Source organism: Diadema setosum, chromosome 3 (assembly GCF_964275005.1).
Source record: "Diadema setosum chromosome 3, eeDiaSeto1, whole genome shotgun sequence".
In the NCBI taxonomy this organism is placed as follows: domain Eukaryota; kingdom Metazoa; phylum Echinodermata; class Echinoidea; order Diadematoida; family Diadematidae; genus Diadema; species Diadema setosum.
The window spans coordinates 40,273,896-40,281,284 of record NC_092687.1 but is presented as its reverse complement, the minus strand read 5'-3'; positions in this window follow the sequence as shown (position 1 = coordinate 40,281,284).

The following is a 7,389-nucleotide window of genomic DNA, read 5'->3' as shown; positions in this document are numbered from 1 at the left end:
AGATACTATTCAGAGACATTACCATATTTTCTTTTATATTCATTCTCAGGGGATGCTGAATCAAGATAATAAAGACCAGTCAAATAAAAAAAAAAAAAAAAGGAAGGGCATGTCTTGTAAGAGAAACTTTTGCAAATTATGCATTTTAATCAATATAGTCATAATAAAATCATTTGAGATGGATTCATTTCCAATCGATTCCATAGATTGGTTTCTTTTCATCACAAGTACATAAACAGAAATACACAAAAATGAAGAAAATAAACTAATGAAGATGCATAAAAAATGAAATAAATAAGTAAGGATGAAAACACTCCACTCATTCATAGTACAAAAGACAAAACCAAGATTTATGATGCACTTGACATTTTATTAAAAACTCTTTATGTGCCACGTTCGCACATCCGACTCAGTCGACGGCGTGCCAACTTCGCATATTCTGCTCAACAAACAAATCCGCCAAAACCGATCGATAAATCGCTAATCCCGCGGCACAATCAAGGCGTTTCTCGCGCTTTTGTTCCTCTAACATACGGCTTGCTTTCTATGTGGTAATTGACTATCAAGCGGTGTTCCAAAGTAAATTTGCGTGTGCATTCTAAGTTCCTGTCACTATTTTTATGTGCCAAAAGTCATGCCTTTACAGTAATGTAGCAACTGGTAATACAAAAGAAAAATTGAAAATAGAATTGTCATACATTGTATATGGAAGCAAAGTTTGGCGTTCCTCTTTAACTTTGCTCACTATTATGTCCAGCTTAACAGAAATTTGTAGAAGTAATACAACTTGGAAAAACAGAATTCTTTCTCAAAGCATGACTACCATCGTGTCTCAGAATAACGTGGCACAACGGGGGTTTCCACCATGGCACATAAAGAGTTGAATAAAGGATCAAATCGACGCAGATTTCGAAATATGCTTTTGAATTTGAATTTGATTTGAATTTATTTCTGCTTAATTCCGTTACATCAGATATGATTATGTACATGTCATTTATGACAAACAGTATATCGACACATAGTTTTTAGTACAATTATACAAGACAAATACAAACAGCTTATGGAACTTAAACAGAACGGTCTCCAAAATAAGCCGAAGCTTGACGGTATGGAGACTTTACATGATTACCTACTCTGGATAGAATAGGGAATAGAGAAAGAGAGAAATAGGGAAGGGTAGGGGGAAGAGGGAAAGTTACAGAGTGTATGTGTACCACTCCAACTACTTACAATAATAGTAATGATGATAACTACAATATGATAATGATATTAAAGTTTACACGTTCAGTTGCCTTTGCCGGAGTAATGACCGAATACGCACTATATGAAAATAATAATGTGTGAATACAAAGTATCCTATACATATTGTTATCTGATATGGAATGAAATATATCGTGCTTATTTTATGTACGCAGTAATGGTAAGGCACATCGTACACATACATATACATGCTCATATAATATACATGATGTACCTATACTATACATACATATATACAAACACAGATTTTCTTTTTCTTTTTATTCAGTTTACACTTTACGTTTGCCAGGTTATTCTACACATAAAAACAATGAGAGTGTGCTTGGTGCTATTTTGAATTTAATTTATAATTGACACCTAGGACTTACATGCCAGCCAAGGAGCGAACACATTCCTTTCACTATCAATGCATCCCCACCCTCCTCATTCACTTATTTAAAAAAAATAAGGACAATCTAATGAGAGTTAATTTTCCAAGGCTGTGTCGATTTCAAACCTTAATCATAAGAAAATCAAACACGAAAATGACGTAAACCATTTAAGTTTCACCAACAGAGCAAATGGTCATTCAGCTTAAACACTATCGCAATAAGCTTAAAAGCTTATCTTACACGTGAGAACGATGTGGATGACCTTGAGAGTACTTGAAACTCGACTGACATATTTGAAAATCAATTCATTTTAAGTAACCGTCAGATTGACTGACAGGATTTACGTTCCCAAGCGACAATGCACAAATAATTGAGTCATCGTAGCAACGTCCCCTTCATGCATCCGATCATAGGGGATACTGTACGCTCTCTGGGAAAATATTCTGTTGGGATGCCTTTTGTGTGTGTGTGTTTTAACATGTATAGTCTAAGTATCAGTGCCTTCGCCTTGAAGCATTTTTGTTTTGCTTTGTTTTTTCCACAAATCCTCAAATACTTGGGTATCCTGCAAAGGGGGGGGGGTAGCTATCTTCTCCGTTGTATAAGTTCTGACACTAAAGCAAGCATATTTAAAGGGTGTGTACAGTTCTGGTCGAGGTGAGGATCTAGCTTTTAATTTTTCTGCGAGATATTCTGAAACCACTCTATGAGATGTCAAAGAGCATGCGATTCTAAGTAGTATCAAAAGTTTATTTGATGAAAATCGGTTTTGAAATGGCTCAGATATAAAAAAAAAACAAGGTGAAACAAAGAGATCCTGATAAAGTTGTGGCCTGTCGCCTTTTATTATTATCACTTTTTTGATATCTCAGCCATTTGAAAACCAAATTTCATCAAATAAACATTGAATCCTTCTTAAGACTACATGCTCTTTCATATTTCAGAAGAGGTTTCTCATTATCTCACTTAAGAATGTTCAAAACATGAATCCCCACCTCAACCAGTACTGTACAGTCCCTTTAACTTGAAATAGTCCAACAAAATCTGTGCTAATGTTTGTTGAATAAATGCAAGGTTCCTTTACTTAGGCAAGCGGATCTCACTTAATGGCCAAACAAATTCTGCTAAAGATTTCAAGGTTTACTACATTTTGAATAAATTTGCGTTTTACCTATAAAAAAAAAAAAACAAACAAATAAAAACAAACAAAAACGAATACATCTTCTCTTAGTAAATCAGTGGATTTCCAGTTTTCTATAATGTTTAAGTCAGTTATCTCATTTCGCCTTAATTCGAACATGGTGAATTTCTATCCAATAAAATTTGGGGACAAATTTAGAGCATCCATTCCAAGCCATATTGTTGAAACAGTTTGAAAGATATATAGGCCATGAATACAATCTATCATGGATCATGCAGCACAGCATATACACAAATGACAACACTAACGTAGGAACAGCAAGTCAAACTTGGTAGGGTAACATGAAAGTAGGTATAATGATGGAATAAGTTGATCCACTGAAGAGCAAAACGTAATAACTGAAAGCTTTACCATTGAGTACATATTTGTAATTATGCTAAGAACGTGTTGTCCCAAATGCATAGGTATAAGTCAAGTGCTAGAATATAAGCGTTACATGACTGTGACTTCCCAATGCAGGAATTATAAAGACATAATGCTGATATTGATTTGTGTAAAGTACGATTGTGACTGAGATATCAACGGTACAGCCTACTTACTATTTACTATGGCATATGTGCTACCGGCAAACATGACATGACACAAATGCATAGATACACCAGGGAGGTGAGAGGTACCTCCCTGTATACACGGAAACACCCACGTAACTATGGTATAAAGACACATGAACATACGAAAGACTAGACATGGTAGACGGGAAATAAAACAAATTCTCATAAAAAAAGAAATACCGAGTAGAAAAGAGAGCAGTCAGTACAAGGGGAGAATGTGGCATGTCATCGTCATGACAAGTTAAAAAAGCTATTAATACTACACAAACAGCTTAATTGCTGTAATGTTGTACGTAGGTAGGGAAAGCATTTGTCCCTCCAAATCCCTCACAATATTCCGAAGAAACAATAATGTCTGCCTTCATCAATTTTCTTTTTTTTTTTACCGTTCACCCAATGTTTCAGAATAGTTTTACCTTATTTGAGAGTGCTAACTCAGAATCCGGATGATACACCTTTTGCATGATGACGGATTTGAGTTTTTTCTAATTGCCGCCAAAATGCCACACCAAAATGATTGCCAATATCTGAAATTCATAATCATTTTGTAACTAATGAGAAGTCACACACAAAAATGAAGTTCTACCGTATTTGGAGTGTGCTAGTCCTAATGTGGATATTCATATACTGGGACTTTTAATGAAGTTTCGTTTCGTTTATTTTATTTCAACAAAGAGTGACAATTATAAACATATCACGTGAAAAGAACAATATGAGAATAAAATATATATTTTCACTACGTCGAAATGTCATATAATGACCCTGAATTAAGGAAGAAATAAATTTACTGCGTAATGTTGAAAATGGATGGGGACGCTAAAAAGCAAAGCTTGTAATATACTTTCCCCTCAAAACCAATATAAAACCAACCATGAATTGGTAGACAGAAGTATACAATGACTAAAACATATCGAACACAAACACAGAACTAAAACCTTACAAAGCCCTTCACACGGTCGCCTTCTTGCAGCAAAATGGGGTTTAGGAAGGAATCATGAGCTGACTTCGAAACAGATCATTTTTGGACTATAGGATATTAGAAATTGCAGATACGAGGTAGTACATTCTCGGTAAAGAAAGAAAATCAAGAAAAATAAAACCCTAAAAAGTTCAGAGAGAGAGAGAAGAATGGGGACACTGCACAGCATCAGATTGACTCCAAACGAATTATGCATAAAAAAAGTCAATAGCAGAACAAAAGACTTAATGACCTGAATGACAGACCATTCTAAAGCTAATAATAAATCTCTGGAGACCCGGCATAAAAACTCAACAAAAATAATTTCCACTTATATTTGAATGAAGTGATACTTGTTGCAGATTTTATATGTTACTGTAAAAATAGATGTTGTCTGTAGCTCCCAGACTATTGGACGTGGGGGCAACATACGCAACTTACATGTTATACTTTTTTATGAATTGTTATACTGAACTTTCCATAGTGCTTTCCGGAAATATTTTAGGGTTGTTGTTGTTGGTGTGTGTCTTTTTTTAAACCATTACCCCTTCAGTGCAAACATTGCTTTCATAGACCACTACTGGCATTCTCTCATTACTGTTGGGTATAAGATACCCCTACATGTAAAATTACATAAAAAAAAAAAAAAATGTTGTGCGGGGGGGGGGAGTCGAGGGTAGTCGTGCTTAAAAAAAACCTTTTCCAAGACTATCCGTATTTCTTCTGAATAAGAATCGGGAATTCCCTGTCGTTGAACAGGTCAGAGTCTGAAAATTCATCTCACCACCGCAGAATCGGGATTTCCCTGTTTAAGAGGTCGGGGTCTGAAAAATCATCTAACCACCACGATTTGACACTGGTGTTGGGAATTAGAATGGTGTTGACTCTGCGGCAATTCTGAACATCCTAAAGTAAGAAAATGCACAACTCAACTATAAGAGAAACGTGATGAAAGAGTAAATGGAAGAGAGAGAAAGAGAGAGAGAGAGAGAGAGAGAGAGAGAGATGTTTGAGTGAATGGGGTAAGTGTACCTGATGCAGTCACAGTTGAAAAAACGATTAAAACCATGTGCAGGTTATTGATTCTAACATTATGGAGTTAAAGGGGCATTCCGGACGATTTTCATAATTTCACATCATGTAGTACATAAATCAACAGCTTCATGTGTAGATTTGTAGAATTTATTGTGCTTCTTGAGCAGAGAAACAGTACTTTCAAAAACCTTAAACAAATTACACTGAACAAAGATGATGACATAGGAGCCTCACATATCTCAGAAATGTAGCAGTGTCATTCCATTACAATACCGCATGCTTGCAAGCTCACCAGTGTATAATCTATGCATGCCTTCTTCTTTTGTTCTGCTTCCTGGAGCCACATCTCATGCATTCTTATGGTGAGGCTGCCATGTCATCATCCTTGTTCATTGCAATTTGTTAGAAATTCCAAAAACATTCTTATTTTTCATCCCAATCATTATAAATCCTGAAACTCTGTACCCAGTATAACTAATTTATATATGTTCAAATGTAAAAATTTGAAAATCATCCGGAGGTCTCCTTTAAGGAGTAAATTCGCACACGTAGCCAGCTTGCTCGCCGCATGCATTATCTCTGAACACGTATCCATCGAAGTCTACACAGTCTTGTTGCGGTGCAGTGACATCCCAGGGCTGGTCAAACCTCCACATTGGACTCGAGAGAGGCAGAGTTCCACCGACTCGTTCCCATGTGTAGACCCCTTCCGTCGATCTGTCGTTCAGGCCTATCCAGATCCATGGGAAGGTCGCCATTCCGTAGTGCGAGACGAGAACATCCTGTCGGATGCTGGATAGTTCATTTTCTGTCTCCATGGCAACCAAGTACCCTCCCAGATCGCTGCACGTATCCCGTGCCACATCCCACGTCTGGATGTCTTGCCGGTAGAGATAGCAGGAGTCTGGGGACGATGCATCGCCAGGACAGACGACGTCTGGATAATAAACATGTAAAAGAAATAGTAACGAGTAAGATGTAAAAAATTAACCCATTCGATACTGAATTCTGAAATCCCCATAGACTAAGTATACTGGCCACCAGGTTCCCGTATGGAACGGGTCAAATGACGGTTGAGAAAAAAAAAAACGAAAAAAGAAAATTAATGAACTTGCTATCTATCTAATTGATACCACTGCGCAACTGCACAGCAAAATCAACCTTCCTGAGAGGAATGCATAAAATTATAAAAATGTAGTATAGAGAGAGAAAGAGAGAGAGGAGGGGGGGGGGGGTTGGGAAGAAAACTTCGAGAGGGACAGGGAGAGACAGAGACAGATAGAAATAGATGACGATAGAAGAAGTCCGTCTTTGTAAACGGTATGGAAATGAATGCCTACGTACAAGCAAAATAACAAGAACGCCCTCATCGTCTACGTTAAATATTCCTTTCCCGTTGAGGACGAGTTTGCTCGGGCAGGAGGTGTTTATGGGAAATGCATGTTGTAGGATAACCAGCCGTCCTTAACGGGTTAAGGAGTCTGGAACATCAATCGCCGTGTTTAGGCCTTTGTATTAGTTCATCAAACAGATAACAGATGAGTACCATCCCCTCCCTCATAGTATTATTGGTAATATCAGCCTTGGTAAATAACAATAAACAAAGTCCTCCTGTCAAATCATTGTAATAACTATAGGGTTTCCAATTCAATTTCATACTTTTGTGATTCAAGTTCCTTTTCCGAGCATTAACCAATTTCAAGCATTCCACGCTTGCAGCATTGAATCGGCAATCAAATTCAAAATCCGATCATTCGAATGCACTATCGGAGCATTCAAATTTAAGAGAGGAGCACGCATTTAAGCAATGAGCACTCAAATTCATGTCAAGCTGGCGACGAAATCTCGTCGGTCATTCAAATTCGTGAATAGGCAACCATGTTTGAACATAACTGTATTCAATTTGAAAGAAGTCCTGAAATATAGTTAGTTTGGGGCCATGTATGTGTGTCCTTTACTCATAAGCTTTGATGATGAAGAATATCTATTTTGCAGTTGAGGTCCACCTGTTCA